We start from the raw sequence: 16943 nt of genomic DNA, 5'->3' as shown, positions 1-16943 counted from the left end.
AGTGGGAGCACCCACACCCCCATCCCCGGCAGGAGGAGCCAAGGCCACAATCCCTGCATGGGCCATACTGGGCTGTGACCAGCTGCACCCACAGCAGGCTGGGGCTTTATAAAAATAAAAATAAAATAAACGAAATAAAAATTCTGAGGTGTCGAGGCAAACCCACCAGCTCCCGAGCACCTCCCGCACCCTCTGGAGCAGCACACACCCTCCCAAGGGAAGCCTTTCCAGCTGGAGCAGCACAGTGGGATCCATGGGGAGCTGCTTTCCTTCAATGGGCCATAAAAATCCCATTTGGGATTGCAGTTGTCTTGCTCCCCTCCTGCAGGGTGTGTCCAACTCAGTCAAGCACAGGCAGAAAGCACCAGGAGCTGCTGAACCTTAAAACAACTGTTATTCTTTGGGATAGTGCTGCTTCCAACACCAACATTACTCTGGGATGCAGGTAACATGTGACACATTTTCTTTCCTCTCCAAAGTACAACACCCTTCCCTTCTTCTATCCTTCCTTACCAAATATCAATCATCAGCAAAGACAAGGCAAATGAACTTTTAATCAATAACAGCTACTGTTTCTTGTACCGGGACTGTTTATGATTTAAAAGGGGGAAAAAAAATTTAAATCAATCCTGATGTGAACGTTTTCCCACTTGGAAAAACAGCCCAATCCCATATCAAAAGGTTGGGGGGTTTATATGTTTTTAAAAGGTTTAAAAGCTAAATTAATTTTAAATTGTTTTTACATATCTTGCCTATAGACAGAACCACATCATATGATGAGGAAGGGTGGTCCGTGGCGTATTAATGTTCCCAGTAAGTGCTTTAGCACCAGTCTGTCTGCTTTACACACATTTCATACTGCTGCCATCTCAAAACCAAGACTACCCTAACCACAGGGTGTCTGTCCAGCTGCTGTAGCTGGCTGTCTGTCCCCTTTCCATCCACACCAGGTACTGCACACAGCTCCGCGTCTGTCTGCTCTCACACTCCACTGTCCTCATCCCAGCCACCAGCATCCAGGAGCTACCTGAGACTAAAGGGTGGTTTTGGCAAAAAAGCACCAAGAACTGGCCCAGTCCTCCTGGCTGGTCAGGACAATGCTGAATAAATGTCCTAAGAAAACAAAAGGGAAGCAGGAACTCATTCCTGGATCTAGGAGTCCATAAAGGTTCTCACAGTGGATGGACTTAAGTTTGTGGAGCTGGACACCTAAAAAAGGTGAGACTGCAACTAAAGCTCCTAACTTTATTCTTCAAAAGCTTTCTGTTCCCAGGGCCTAAACAGCCAGGAGACTGATAATTCATTTTCATCTCCATGTGCTGCAGCACTGGGAGCAGCTCAAATGGCAACGTGCTGGCTTTAGTCCAGATTTATCTGAATGTGAGACACAAACCCAAATGCATGAAATGGCATCCACCAAGTCTTACATGAGCCTCAAACTGGGTTCATTTTAGCCTTCTGCAGTGACAGGTTCCCCCTTTGGCCAGTTTCTCTGACCTATTTGTGCATCCATCCACAGAAATTGTGACTTCTCTGTCTCACCTTCCCCAGCCCAGGCAGTTTTGGGGGTGCTCCTCCTTCTCCGTTTGAGATATCCCATGGTCAGATGCAGCTTGCTGTTTCTGCCCAGTCTCTTCTTGTGGCTGATTCTCCCAGGCCCAGATTTGGGACAACCAAGAGAGTAGTCTGTTTCTGTCAGGGTGATGGAGCAGTCCAGCCATGGCTGAATCCATGCAGGACAAGCCAGGAGCTCTGGAGACAGCTGAGGAGGCAGAAGGCAGAGGGATGCTGGGTGTGGATGTGCCTGAAGCAGAGCGCCAAGGTCTGTGATGGCAAAGGCCTGCTGAGGATGACTTGTGGGGAGAGGATGCTCCCCAGAGGGCTGAGGGGAAGTGGCTCAGACACACACACACACCCCTGGGGGCTGAGTCACTGGCCAGGGATGTCCCAGCTGCAGAAAGCAGGACATGGCCAGCCTGGCCTGGGGCACAGTGTCAGCACTGCTCACCATGAGCACGTGGCACTGCCCAGACAGAGATCCCAGCAGGGATTGGTCCCTCCATGTCTGTATAGTTATAAAACACATTCCCCCCTGGATTTACTGAGTAGATCCCCTCTGCCTCCACCATTACGCAGTTTTTGCCCCCACCCTACCATCTTGATGTGCTGGGGAACGGGATGTGCAGTTTGCATGGTGGCACAGATGGCCATGGGGCTGTGGCCATGCCTGAAGTCCTCTCCTGCCCCACCAGTTCTGCAAAGCAGCCCCAGGAAGTCAGCAAGACCTTTCCTTAGTTTGTGCCCAAAGGAGAGTCAGGAGGGAAGACAAAAAGGTGAATTCTGATGTTTCCCTTGCTACCCTTGGATCAGTGGCTGAACCAGAGCAAGGACTTTGTGTTTCTCCATTTGCCACTTCCTCCACAAGGCCTCCGACCCCTGAGGAACATCTCACACTCTCCTGTTCTCCAGGCCTCTTTTATCACCATCCCCATGATGAAGGCAAGCACATTCCAGTTGCACTCTGAGGTGAGAACCCACCATGCCCCCACTCTGTCCTCCCAGCTGAGGAGAGACATCAGGCAGCTTTTTAGGATCAGGACAGAAGAGAATAGAAGTTTCTCCACTTACAGTTTTGCCAGACTTCAACCGGGCTCCAATTTTCCATGCTGGATTCCTGCCCTGGGCTGTGTTTTGTTTTGTATTTGTCAAAAAAAAATTCCATGACTCCATTTCCACCAGCCCTTTGAACGAGTTTTAGGGAGGTCTATTTCTTTCTTTATTTTATTTTTTATTCTCTTGCCCATGCTCTGACATTATTACAACCATTTTCAGCGGGGAGCAGCAGTGCCTGCAGGCCTGGCAAGAAGTGTCCCCTGAGTGAGGAGATGGCCTTTCTCCATCCCCGTGACGGCGCCCGCCGTCCGTCGGATCACGAGTCTGGGAAACAGCAGAGCCTGCTTGGCGTTTGGCAGATGGATGAAGCCCAAAATCCGCCTGTGCCGAGCGCTCCCCATCTTCCAACAGGCCTCAATCAACAGTTTCACAACAGCACGTCTGCCAACTGTGTAAACACAGGGCACGGCTCGAACAGAGCCTCCGCGAACAATCGGCGCTGAAAGGGAAGAGCATCTTACTCAAGCCTTACTCAAACCTTACTCAAACCTTACTCAAATAAACAAAGGTCCTGCCCAGCTCAAGGGTTTGGAGCAAGGTCAAAGGAGGGAGTTCGTGATAGGGGAAGTTGTTGAACCTAAAAGCTCACGCAAGTTTTTCAGAAATGGATTTTGTCTGCGGGAAAGAACTAATTCGAGTGGACTGGACCCCTCTGTGGCTTTGGGTTGACTCCAGCAGATCCTACATCCAAACATCTGCAATGGGAGAAGAGAGGAGGAGATGGGGAAGTGAGGAAGGCCAAACCAAAAGGCTTTGTTTGGGGCAGATCAATTAACCTGAAACCCGTTTTTGTTTGCTTCACTGGGAAGATGGATGTGTTCTGCTGGCTTGGCAGGGCCTTTCTTCTTCCAGGCTTTGGCTCCACCAGTAAAACTAAAAAACCCCATCATTATTCCAGTGGCTGCAGCTGCAGAATGAGCCAGGTAATCTTCATGCCTTGCAAAACCTGTGGGCCTCCATGGTACCATCAGCCAGGTCTGGTGCCTGAGCATTGCACAGACCTCAGAAATAATCCCCTGGGATCATGGGGGTCAGACCCCTGGCACGGCTCTGAGTGGATTGAGAGTCCAGTTTTGGCTGCAGGAACCAAGGTCTGAAATTAGAATTGCCTCGTGATGTGTAACAAAGAGGAAGAAAAAGGCAAAAGCAGCAACAGCACTCAAACCAACCCCAGAAACCCCAGCCTGGGGATCCAGGAAAACTAAAAGGGAAGAAATGTGCCTGGAAAAGCTCTGAAAAAACCCAGCTTGGTGAGGCCTCTTCTGAGGAGCTTAGCAGTGAACAGAGGAGGACAATGGGGGCAGGAAAACCACAGTGCTTGGGGACAGGCTCCTGTGCAGCAGAGACCAGCCAGGTCCTGGAAAGGATGGCATCCTCTGGGAACATCCCCTCTCTGGGGCTGGGTTTCAGTCAGAAGGGTCCGACATTTGACAGTGCACAGGCAGGAATATTTCTCCACTCTGCAGCTTGCAAGGTGGCCAGAGAGCAGGAAAAGGCAATGGGTAAAACAGCCTTACGGAGCACAGGAACACAGGGTTGTATCATGGCCTTTAGAGCAGATTTGATTTAAGACCTGCCAACCTCAATGGTGTCTAGGTCAGTTTTCTCCCTCTGCATTGACAGGGAACAAATTTGAAGCCCTGAGGTATCATTTCTGCACATCATGCTCAGAGTTGTTCCCTTCCTTTATCATGGCAGACCTGTTCCTTTCCTGAGGATGATCATTTTTCAGCCAAACATGTGGTGGTTCACATTCCTGAGTTATGGAGCACACAGCTCACCAAAGGAAAGGGAATTTGGTTTCCTCTCCTGCTGACCCCACAAATGCACCACAGAGCTGGATGGTCGTGGCCACCATCTCCCAGAAATTACGTTCCCCAGGGCCAGGCCATTCCTTGAGGGAAGGAGGTCACCCCCAGGGAGATGCTGTGTTGGCTTTGTCACCTTCCTCTGACACAACCTTCCCCTTGCATTGCTCCCCAACATGGACAGATGTGCCTCAGCCATGCACAGAGTGGTACCTCTAAAATGTCAAACTGCCAAAAACTCCAGGCTCAAACACTGTGTAAAACACAGGCTGCTTCTCCATGCCCTGCAGGGCCAGAAATTCCCTTTTTTAAACCAGGGGCTATGACCTGTGCCCCAAGACACTGCAGCCACTCCCTCAGCGAATGAGAGTGAATATATGCTTGGCAATTACACGCAGATTAGAAACATCTAAAGGGGGTCTTCAACACTCCAGAAAAAGAGCCAGAACTCAAAAAAAAACCACCCTAATAAGTTGGCAACAACCAAGCTGGAATAACTGGACTCGGGTTCCATGAGGGTTTGTCTCAGCATTTCAGCCCATGTGTCTGGGTGTGAGCACTGGATTGTAAATAACTGCTCTTGTGGAAACTTGGCTGCAGGGGACAGTCAGACTGTCACACACTCTGATCCTTATCACCACTTGAAAGGCCTGACTGGGAGCAGCTGCTCTGGAGCTGTGGGGCAGCCCCAGGAAGGATGCACAGCCCTCTCTGTCACACACACACACACACCTCTGCTCTGGCTGATGGATCCTGGAGCTCATCAGAGGCTGCTCCAAGGTCTGGGCTGGCTTGCTGTGATCCCAGCTGGTCAAACCTTCCAGCTGCAGAAGACACACTGCTGAGGGGAGTCCTCCAGGCCAAGGGAGCCAAGCTGTGCCTAGATGAGGTTATCCCAGAATGCTTCCCAAATCTCAGACCCGGAGGCATGCTTTGACTGCATCCCAGCTCCAGACTGGGGATGTGCAGCAACCCCAGAGCCTCAGAGAGAGGAAATCCAGATGGGAATGCTGGAGTGTTGCAACAGCTCCCTCCCTTGCAGGGGCTGGGACCATGACACGAGGGCTGGTGAGCACAGAGTGAGCTTCAGCCCTCTCCTGATCAGCCCTCTCATTAATCAGAGCTCTGCAAGGTCTCACAAGAAACACTGCACCCGACAACATCTCCAGATTTCCCACTGACTCATCACAGTAATCCCAATGGGACTAGTTTCACACAGGGATGATTCTTCTCCCTTTTTTCCCTTGAGATGCCATGCCACTGTAAGCCAAGAATCATGCAAAACCCTCCATGGATGATGCCACCTTGTAAATGAAGGTCACTGCCCCATCACAGACAGTGAAAAGTCTTTATTTTCTGCTGATGGATGTTAATTATGCAACACACTGTGAGTCCATGTGGACTGTGTTCCATCAAGGTTTTCCTTGTGATCGTTCTTTCTGGATCCACGTCCTGCCAAACACGGCTTGTTTTCATGGCCCATCTTATTTACTGCCCTATTAGTCTGGTGTTAGATTTTTTTCCCCCAGTCCTCTGGAACTTCCCCAGAGTTTCCAGATTTGTTTAAAAAATCAACACTAATGGTTGAGAGAGCTCTCAGACAAATTTGTTTATCCTTTGATGCAAGTTATCTGATCCTGCAGAATGTCTAACTTTAATCACTGCTCTTTAACATTCAGCTTCATCACTGGTAGAACACAAAGTAATTCATTTTCTCCATAAAGTATGGTTGTGTCATCCCACTTCCTTCCAAAGGGAAAAATAAATGTTGAACAAATAACTTTGTCTCTTTTACACACAGGATGAGTGTTTTCCCATTATTGCCAGGGATCTCATTACAGGATTTGGCTTTTCTGGATACATTTAAATAATTATCATTAACTCCAGTGGCAAAAGGCTTTTCTCTCCTACCTTTAGCTTCCCTTCCCAGGTTCTTGCTGATTTCTACTCACCATTATCAGATTCTTCCTTTTGTATTAATCATCAACACCAATATGCACTTCACTGCCACATATTTATGCCCATAATGCTATTTATCTATATATTTAGATAAATAGCTTCCACCTTCCCTCCTAGCTGGGCTGTTCAGGTTAGCACAGATCTTAGAGCATCTCACCAAACAACCTCAAACACTCCCTGATTATCCTCTGCTCAATTTTGTTAAAATAATTCCTTCCACTCCTTAATTGTACTTCTAATTATTTTCAGCCCAGGGAAGCTGTTATTTTTCCAGAACTAGGGGCTTCAGCTGGGCATCTCTGTGCTCTTAAAAATCTGGTCCCTCACCACTTATAAATAGCTCTGGTCAGAGCTTTTCTGTGTTTGCACATAGTGTAAGGGAAACAGCCTGGGAATAGGTTGTGGAGTGTCACTGTAGGACATGAAAAAACATGACATGGACACACTGCTCTTTTCAAGGTAAAAAGAGGCTTTTTATTTTCTGACTCCACTTTTGAAAATTTACAGATTTTCAAAAGTGACAGTGGGTTGGAATGTGAAAGTGCTACCTCTCCAATGACACTGGACAAACCAACAGCCCATCAAATTTTTCCTCTTCTATAACAGAATGCAAAACAATAAGTTATTTACATAAAGTGTGTGAGAAAGTTTGTTAAAAGAATGTAAATATCAGAAAGCTTAGAAAATCTTATAAATTCAGGGTGACCATGGAGTCCCTGCCCATCACAGGACTGGGGAGTTGCATACCTCAAAGGCAGAGGAAGCTGGTTTGGGGTTATTTGTGGGGGATGCATCCCTTCTCTGCTCCCAGGCTCACAAGAAGGCAAAAAGCCACTGGGGACCAAAGACAGCTTTCATCAATTGTGATGTTTTATTTTGTGTTGGCTTTTTTTTCCCCCTTAAACATCCTTTGTTTTCTAACAATAAATCATATCCCGAGGCAAAAAGCCTTTAAAGAGACTGGGCATGGAGTCTGCTTCCGTTGCCTGGCTGGCGAGGCAGCCCACCAGCTGACAGCAGCCATCAATCCACAACTCAGCGATCAATCCATCTTCCCCCGGCGCGGGAGGCCAGCCCGCTGTCCCCTGCCAGCCCTGGTGGCACCCCGGATGGGCCCTCTCGGCTTTCTGTGGCTGAGATGATCTCCAAGGTATCAGAAAGTCTTTTTTTTTTCCCAGCCCCACGACCAAAGGAGACGTCAAGACTTGTCAGTTCTGCTTTTCAAGGTTGTTTATTTTCTCGGATCTGTTCCGTTCTCTCTCTGACCTGCTGAGATCTGTCCAGCAGGTCGGGTTGTGGCACAGCCCCTGCCCTTGGGGTGGTGTCACCTTTTTATACTAAGAACTACGTGTGCTTTATTTACAATAATTTTCCAATACCTATCACCTATGTTAGACAGTCTGTCTCTACTCTAAACCAATCCAGAAGTGTCACCATTCCAGCAGAAGATGGAAGACAAGGAGGAGGAGGAGGAGAAGGAGAAGGAGGAGAAGAAAGAAGAAGAAGAAGAAGAAGAAGAAGAAGAAGAAGAAGAAGAAGAAGAAGAAGAAGAAGAAGAAGAAGAAGAAGAAGAAGAAGAAGAAAAAGAAGAAGAAGAAGCAGCAGCAGCAGCAGCAGAGGACACGCCCAGATTCCTCCATCTTGCCCCTTGAACCCCCGTTCTAAATCCCCAAAATTCTACTTTTTCACCTTGTGACAAATTAACCATCATTCTACTCAAACTCTTGTGGCTTGTAACTCCTCAGACAAAGTTGTTAATTGTTTCCATGGGCTAAAATCAAAGGCACAGGTGTTTGTGACTCTGTGCCAAGGTCTCTGAGCTCCTTGCCAGGGTCTGGAATCACCCAGGGCAGCCAGAGGAGTGTCCTGGGCTGCCCAGTGCCAGGCCTTGTCCCCCTTGCTGCCTGTTCCCTCAGAGCAGTGTCTCCTTCTCCCAGGTCCCATCCCCTGGTGTTCTACAGCCAGCTGAGCCAAGCCACCCTCCAAGTCTCCTCCCGTGGTCCATCAGAGAGTGGGCACTCCACATCCTGCCCCTCCAATAAACCAACAGCTCTAAAGAAGGCAACAGCATCTTTTCCAAGCAGAGGGTACACCAAGAGCTTACTGAGGGATAAACCTTCCCAGAAAGTTTCATAAATCCCAAGCCATTTGCTCTTTTTGCTATCAGTGGAGGTTTCCACCTCCTGTTGTTTGCTGCAGGATTCTGGGTTTGCTTTTTAACATTTGTGCTGCCATGACTCAGCAGTTTTTGGTGGCACCTACATGTTTTTTTTTTTACCCTCTTAGCAGTGTTCCCTAAATGTGTTCTATTAAAACCCTCTTAGTGGCTCTACCTTGTTTGTTATCTGGAAAATTAATTGCTCTCCCAGCGAGATGGATGTGGTCCAGCTCATATGGTACTTCAGGAGGTGGGCCCAGTGCTCCATGACCTGCAACACTTCCATTCTACCTCCATTTTACACTTTTTGCCTCTTGGTGGTCTCCTCCTCTGTCTGCTTTTGCTCCCAAGATGCAAGGTGGGGTCTTCTTGCCAACCGTCTGAACTTTCCTCTCCTTCAGTTCCCTCCTGAGATCTCTCAAGTTCTTGCTGATTTGAGAAGTATTTTATGAGGCAATTTCATCCATGCCAAATGTGTCATAACCAATGGATCCCTGCCTGCAGTCATCAGAGCCCTGCTCTCAGTGATGTGTGCTGTGCTGGAGCCAAGGAGACCGCACACAGGCCCGCTGTCTTTCTGTCCCTTCTTCTGCTGGGCAGAACATTTGGATCTGCCTGCCTGCACACATTTGCTCCATGGCCATCACTCGTGCTCAAACCCGCCTTAAGTCTGCAGGGATCATGGTCAAAAGGGGCCACTGGAGACTCTTTGTGGCCCTCACAATGAGGGCTCCAGGGTCAAGAGCTGTTCTATCTTCAGTACCTCACATCCCTCCACCAGCAGAGGCACAGCTTTGGCCTCTGCCCGCAGGTTTCCATGCAGCAAGGACAATGAGGTGCTTTCTCCCTGCATCAGGGACTTTCCCTGTCCTGGGAGAGTGGCCTCAGAGATGTGGGGCACATTGCCCTGATGTCACCTCCCCAGCCACAGCAGCCAAAGCCACGAGGACAGCGTGTCCTGGCCAGCCCAGTGTGCCCAGGGGCAGATGGTGCCCCAGTCAAGGCTACAGCAGACAACCCCCAGTGACTCCATGATGCTACTGGTGACCAAGATCTGCTCTTGCAATCCTCAAAGCTTTTCCTCCCTGGCATCAGAGCAGGGCTGTGTCCCAGGAGAGGCCTGTCCTGCTTGGAGAAGATGGGGCAAAGAGGTCTGCCCCATCTCACAGCCCCAGGAGAGGGACACGGCCACCAGGAGGTTTCCTCTGGCATTTGCTCCGTGCCAAGGTTGGAAAGGATTCCTATAGTGGATATTTTTGCCCCTGATGAGGGGAGAGAATGATGCATCTGACTCCATCTTATCAGAAGGCTAATAATTACTTTATTATACTATATTATTCTATATTATACTACACTATATTACATCTAAACTGAATCTGCCAAGCACTCTGCATTCATTCCGTGACTGTCAGCTGACAGTCCCAACACACACATTTGGCCCTGACAAGCCAAGGAAACAAAACACCAGCACTTTGGGTAAACAATCTCCATATCACATTCTACTTTTGCACAACCACAGTCACAGCAAATAAGATTTGTTCTTTCTTTCTCCGAGGTTCAGAGAATATGAAAACCCCAGAAATATTCTTGGGAAGAATTGTGCCTTGATTTTTTTCTCTGTGAAAAGAAATGTGGCGACAGATTCCAGTGTCCCAAAAGCACCTGATCACGGAGGGCATTTCAGGGAGGGCATTTCAGGGCTGGGGGGTGGTGGTGTGGAGGTAGCACAAGGATGATAGGAGGAGATAAAAGGTTCCTTGAGGAAAAACAGAAACCTCCAGCCTGGAAATCCAGCAATACAGTGGGAGGGTGTTTCAGGGAGGGCGTTTCAGGGAGGGCATTTCAAGGAGGGCATTTCAGGGAGGACATTTCAGGCCCGGGGGTGGTGGAGCGGAGGTAGCACAAGGACAACAAGAGGAGATAGAGATTCCTTGAGGAAAAGGAGAAACCTCCAGCCTGGAAACTCTTTTGTGGGGCAGGCAGCAAGGCAGTGGGAGGGCATTTCAGGGCTGGGGGTGGTGGGGTGAAGGTAGCACAAGGATGGGAAGAGATAGAGGTTCCCTGAGGAAAAGGAGAAACCTCCAGCCTGGAAACCCAGCAAGGCAGCGGGGGAAGGTGTGGCGGGATCTTGACATGGCGTCGCGTCAAGCTGATGTTCCAGCCTGTTTTAAAATGTCCCCAAGCGCTGGGGACTGCCTCAGATGAAGTGCAGCGTACCCGTGCAGGGTGTAAATGAGAACCACCCGTGGCACCTCCCGGGCAGGTTCCTGAGGGCCTCCCCGCCGCTCGGAGCAGGCCGCGGGCCGGGGCAGCGCCGCCGCGTTTGATATTTTCCACTCTGCGTGTCAAGGGCATTTACAGTCGGCGTCAGGCTGTTCCGTCAGTCTGAGGGAAGCACTTTGAAGTGTTTGTGGTAGAGGCCACATGTGCACTCAAGATGTGCCGCTCTCTCTCTCTCTCTCTCTCTCTCCCCTCTGGCTGCCTTTGCATTCCCAGCACCATGTGACAATCGACAACGCGGCTTAACCCTTTCGCACCGCTGCCGCCGTGGAGATGGGGAATGGAGAGGATGGGGAACGGAGAGTGTTGGGGAAGATGAAACAGGAAAGCCTTATAAAGATGATTGCCTGGCAAAAGATTTTGAGGATATAGAAACTAAAAGTGAGATTGAAATGAAAGCAATTTGAGATCCTTTAGTCTGGCTGAAGGTAATCCCCGTTTGATGGAACAACACCCTCTGCTTGCAGACAGGCCCAAGGGTCAGAGCAGACCCTGCCAGCTTGGCAGAAGGGGCCCAAAAAGTAGTTTTTAGGGTTTAAAATGTAACACAGTATGGTAATGTAGTGATTCTTACAGGCTGTATGGAAATGTTATAGGTTCTGTATAACATTTGGTTAGTGAGAATCAGAGTATACAACACAGAAGATTTATTGTATTGTAACAGGAACTTCGCTCTGTTGCCTTTTACTCTCTTACCTCTTTTACTCTCTTATGCTTTTGCTCTCTTACCCTTTTGCTCTCTTACCCTCTCATCCTCTCTCCCCCTCTCTTCTCTGGGGCCTGCTCTGAGCTGTGTTTGGCAGCTCCCAGCAGGGCCCTGCACCCAGGCCCTTTGCAATAAACCACAAATTCCATGACCTGGCTGCAGAGATCTCTGCTCTCCATCCATCCCGACCATCCTGCCCCCCGACACTCCTACAGGAGAGGATGGGGAACAGAGAGGATAGGGAATCCTCATCCCTCCCTGTGTTCTGGTGGCCCAGGAAGCTGCAGTGATCCTGCTTCCTTCCAGGGAATGAAACAGCACAGTTTGCTCGAGCAAACACTGGTGAAGGTGACAGGGTGGAGCTGGGAGAGCTTGGAGCTGCTGGTCCAAGAGCAGGATGTGTCACTAATCCCCACAAATGCCTGCTTTGATGGTGAAAGCGTCACTGGCCACAAGCAGCTGTGGAGTTGGCTTCCACCCTTGCCCATCCTGAGCAAGGGGTGGAAGGAGTCCCAGTGTCTGTGCCACACCAGGGGTGTCCACAGTGACATTACTGCCTGTCCCTGCAGCCTGATGGATGGCACATGACAACATGGGCAGCACTTGGCTGTGTGGCTGCTGCCCAGGGAGCTCTGGGCACAGAGAGAACAATTGCAGCTGCTTCCCCTCCTGGCAGTGCTTTGAGGAGCTCTCCACAGGGGCAGCGGTCAGGGGTGAATCTCATTTCTTTGCACAGTAGCCATGTAGTGTTTTGCCATAGCCACAGGCTTTAGGGTGTTTTCACGCACCCAGAGTGCCCTGGAGAGGAGCTTGCTTTGAAATGAAACATGGGGATCAGCGAGCACAGCTGCCCTTTGAGGGGACAGTAGCACCCACCCAGACATTCACCTCTCCTCAGCTCTCTAAAATGAGTTCTGGGACAGAGTGGAGAAATTAAACACACGTGGTGTCACCAGGTGATGATTCCCTGGTGCCTGCGAGGCACCTTCTCTCCGCCCCTTCTCCAAAGAGCCCCCTGCCGTATTTCAGTCCCTGTGGATGGATTCCATCTTCTGTCAGGACCCCCTGGATGGTTATGGGGAGCCAGGCTTGGCTTGCATCTTTGGAAATCACATAGGATAGAAAAACTTCACTGCCTGACTCTGCCAGGGGTTGAGCTGCAGCCCCCATGGGGTGCTGTTAATCCTGAGCAGATTCTGCTGCGTGCAGCCTGGACCCACTGCAGTGATAAAAAGGACAGGGAAGGCAACAGGGCAGGAAAAGGCTGAGCTCAGTGCCTGTGAGCTCAGGGGACAGAGATGTGAGCTGCACACAGGCAGCTCCCACCCTTTGCACAGCAGATTTTGGGGGCCAACGTGGAGCTGCCCCATTCTGTGCCCCCTGCATTCCTGGAGCATTCCTGGGGCTGGGAGCAGGCCATGGCAGCACAGAGCCAGCGCAGGAACGCTGCTCTGGCAGCTCCAGCGTTAATGTGTGGCACAGCAGAAATAATCTTCCTTTTCAATGATTGCATGACAGTGGGTGGAGGCCCTGGGGGAAGGGTGTCATTGTACTGGCTCTTGTTTGGCAGGGAAAAGACGTCTTCTGGGCTGCAGCTTCCTAGAAAAGCTGGAGTCAAAGCATTATCCAGTGTAACTGACCTCTCCTTCTTCCATGGAAGCCCCCTCCCTGCAATTAATCTGAGTCATGGAAACCCCTGCCTTCTGCTCTGATTTCCCAGTCCCAGGCAAAGTGTCTGACTCATCCTGCATCTCCCTGGCCATGGCTCCTCCTGGCTGAGCTGATTGACTCCCTCACTGAGCTTTGCAGCCCATCAAACAGTCCCAGGCTTGTGTGTGCTTCCATGCGCTGAGATTGATGTCTTGAGAAGGCTGAATAGAACAGAGACTAAAGAGAGTTAAAAAATAAAGCAGGGATTTATTTAAAGGATCCCTTCAATGGATCCACATTGGGCAGCACAAGAGCCCAGCCAGACCTGCGCCCAAGATGAACCAAAATGGTCACAAAATAAATGACTGGTCATGGGGTCTCTCAGTTTTATAAGTTCTGCTCTATTTGCATGTTGGGGCTAATTGTCCAGCTCCATGAAGTCCCATCCTTCCTGTTTTTCTCTCTTCGAGCTGGCCCCAGGAGGAGAGGTGGCAGGAAGTGTCAGTCTGTTCTGATTCATCAGACCACTTGGAAATCCCAAATCCTCCAAATCTGAGAGGTCAGAGTTACACAAGTGGCTCCTGACTGCCCCTGGAGCACCACTCCTGCATCCTGATAAAAGCAGGACCTGTCCACACAACTGCAGCCGTCCAAAAACCATCCCACACTCAGCCTAAGGTCATCATCAGCCCGCTGGTGAGAAATGGGTGAGAATGGTTACATCAGCAGGGGACAACTGCCCAAAACAGCCTTGCAAACATTAGGCAGAGACACCACCTGAACAGGAGGGTTTTTGGTTTGAGGGATCATTCTGATGAGGCTTGCTTTCTATTTCTGCTGGAGTAGAAATCAGTTTTTTTAGAGTTCTAAATTTCTGGGGTAGAAATCAGTTTCTTTAGTGTGACGGTGTTCACAGGGGTCTTAGGATGAGGGGAGAGAGGAGAATCTGACTCCATGTTTCAGAAGGCTTGATTTATTATTTTATGATATATATTATATTAAAACTATACTAAAAGAATAGAAGAAAAGGTTTCATCAGAAGGCTAGCTAAGAATAGAATAGGAAAGAATGATAACAAAGGTTTGTGGCTTGGGCTCTGTGTCCAAGCCAGCTGACTGTGATTGGCCATTAATTACAAACAACCACATGAGACCAATCACAGATTCACCTGTTGCATTCCACAGCAGCAGATAACCATTGTGTACATTTTGTTCTTGAGGCTTCTCAGCTTCTCGGGGAGAAAAATCCTAAAGAAAAGATTTTTCATAAAGGTTGTCTGCGACACTTTAGAGTTTCTTTTTTGCCCCTGTTGCCCCAAAGCCCCTCCACTCTGATGACAAATTCACAGCCCCAAGGGCAGGCAGGTTTCCTTTCACCTCTCAACCCCACAGTGGGGCTGATTTTGTAAGACCTGAAGGTGCCACGGACCCCAGCTGTCTGTCACCCTCCCAGGGTGTTGAGAGACATCCACATCCCCACCAGCCTGCCAAGCCAAGCTCCCATGCCAAGGACACGTGAGCTGTAAATGGGGAATGAGGAATTCTCCTTTCTGTGCCTGCTGCCAGCCCCAGACGCACACTCAGCTTTGGGCTGAGCTGCTCACACACCCCACCTCTGCTCAGGGCAACACTTCACCCCTGCATAAACCCTCTCCTCAGAGGATCTCACAGTGGTTATTAATCCTCACCGCAGCCCTGGGAAGGAATAAGAGGCACAGGGGGATCAGCTCATTTGCTGTGGGGTGAAACTGAGGCGTCCAACAGAGGAGAACAGTGCTGCTCCATGGAACACACCAGCCAGAAATTAAATGGAGGGAATTAAAACCGTGCTGATTGAGGGGAACTTTGGGCAGGAGCAGTGTGATAATCACACTGAAACTTGGCTAAGACAACAGTGAAAGGCACCGTGTGATTATTTTCAGGCTCTGTTAGGGCTCCACTATGCAGCAGTGTGGCAGGTAATGCAGCTTGCCAGCAGAAGGGGCTGGCATGGCAGGATCAGCGCTCAGTTTGGGAGGGAAAGGGCTGGACAGGAGGTGTTGGACATGTCCCACAGCTGCCATCAGGCTCATTCACTGCTTGAGAAGTTCTTGCTCCTTGTGTCTGCAGGGACCAGCGGCTCTCAGCCCAGAACCCAGGGCACATTGTCACCTGCTGTTTGTGCCTCATTCCCCTTGCCCTGAGGTGCTTCTTGCTATTCCCACTGCTGATTCTGTGTTGCTCCAGGCAGACAAGGCAAAGGTATGCCTGGTCCTTAATGTGCAGCTTCATTTTCCATTTAATCTCTGCACCCTGGGCTCTCCTCGAAGCTGATTCCCTTGGAAAGCTCCTCAGCTCAGCCATACGCTCCTGCACATGCAGCCAGTGAAACCAGTGGCAGGCACAGCTGCACAGCCCTGTCCTGGTGGTGTCTCTCAAGGTGGTTTGCAAATAACCCAGGAACTGCTCATTTGAGTGGGGTTATCTGAAAACCCAGCCCTGCTCAGCCCCAGGCAGCCCAGATGACAATACTTGCCAGGAAGAAAAGGTCAGCAGAGCTCGTTTTCTCTCCAGGACTTCAGGAGGAAAGAATTTGCCAATCCTCCCATTCTAACAACTCATTTTGGAGTGGATTGCACAAGTCTGAAGGATACTAAGAGGGACTGGGCACACTGTGTGAACACATCTCATTCTGCAGATGTTGTCCAAGATAAGGACAGGAGGTGGAAGATGAGATTGTACACGAATGAAGCAAAAGATCACAGTCCTGTTTTCTGGGCACTGATAACTTCAGAAATTTTCAATGCCAGCTCCACCCAGGCCACACAGCACTGTGAGGTGGCTTTTGTATCCTCATTGCAATGAAGGATTTTATCCTGCTAGAGTTTATTATTCTTTTATACACTGAAGGGCTTCAGCTTAATCTTTCAACAAATAAAAGGAATCTTTCAACATTTCAATGCTGTTGCAATTGGCTCCAAAAATAGCATCCTCAGAGCCACATTTTTTTAAACTTCTCAAGTCCAGGGATTAACCTTTTTCAGGAAAAGCACAATAATCAGAAGACCAACTTGTATATATTTTATATATCCAATCAAATAAACAAAAGACTGAAATTTGAAAGCTAACCTATAGTGGCTTTTATTTTCTCCCATTTTGTTTGTGTGCATGCTTCTGTGGCTGCTGGAGGGGAGAGAGAGGGTTTCCTATTGTTTCATGAGCCACTGCTGGATATTTCACTGCCCACCAAAGGCCGGAGGATCAGGGTGTGAGAAACACTGCTTTAGAGATAAACAGGCTGTGTTTGTGCCACTCTGTCCTGGCAGTTCCTGTCCCTCTTCAGTTTACACCCCTGGATCCTGTGCCTCTTCTGTTTATACCCCTAGATCCTTCAGTTTCTACCCCTGGGTCCTTCAGTTTCTACCCCTGGATCCTGTTCCCTTTCACTTTATACCCCTGGATCCTTCAGTTTATATCCCTGGATCTTCTGCCTTTTCAGTTTCCACCCCTGGATCCTTCAGTTTCTACCCCCGGATCTTGTGCCTTTTCAGTTTATAACCCTGGATCCTTCAGTTTCTGTCCCTCCTTCAGTTTATACCCCTTGAATCTTTCAGTTTTTATCCCTGGATCCTTCAGTTTATACCCCTGGATCCTTGAGTTTCTACCCCTGGATCCTTCAGTTTCTACCCCTGAATCTTTCAGTCTATACCCCTGGATCCCTCAGTTTATAC

The sequence above is a fragment of the Melospiza melodia genome, chromosome 11 (genome assembly GCF_035770615.1).
Source record: "Melospiza melodia melodia isolate bMelMel2 chromosome 11, bMelMel2.pri, whole genome shotgun sequence".
In the NCBI taxonomy this organism is placed as follows: Eukaryota; Metazoa; Chordata; class Aves; order Passeriformes; family Passerellidae; genus Melospiza; species Melospiza melodia.
This window is presented reverse-complemented; position numbering follows the sequence as displayed.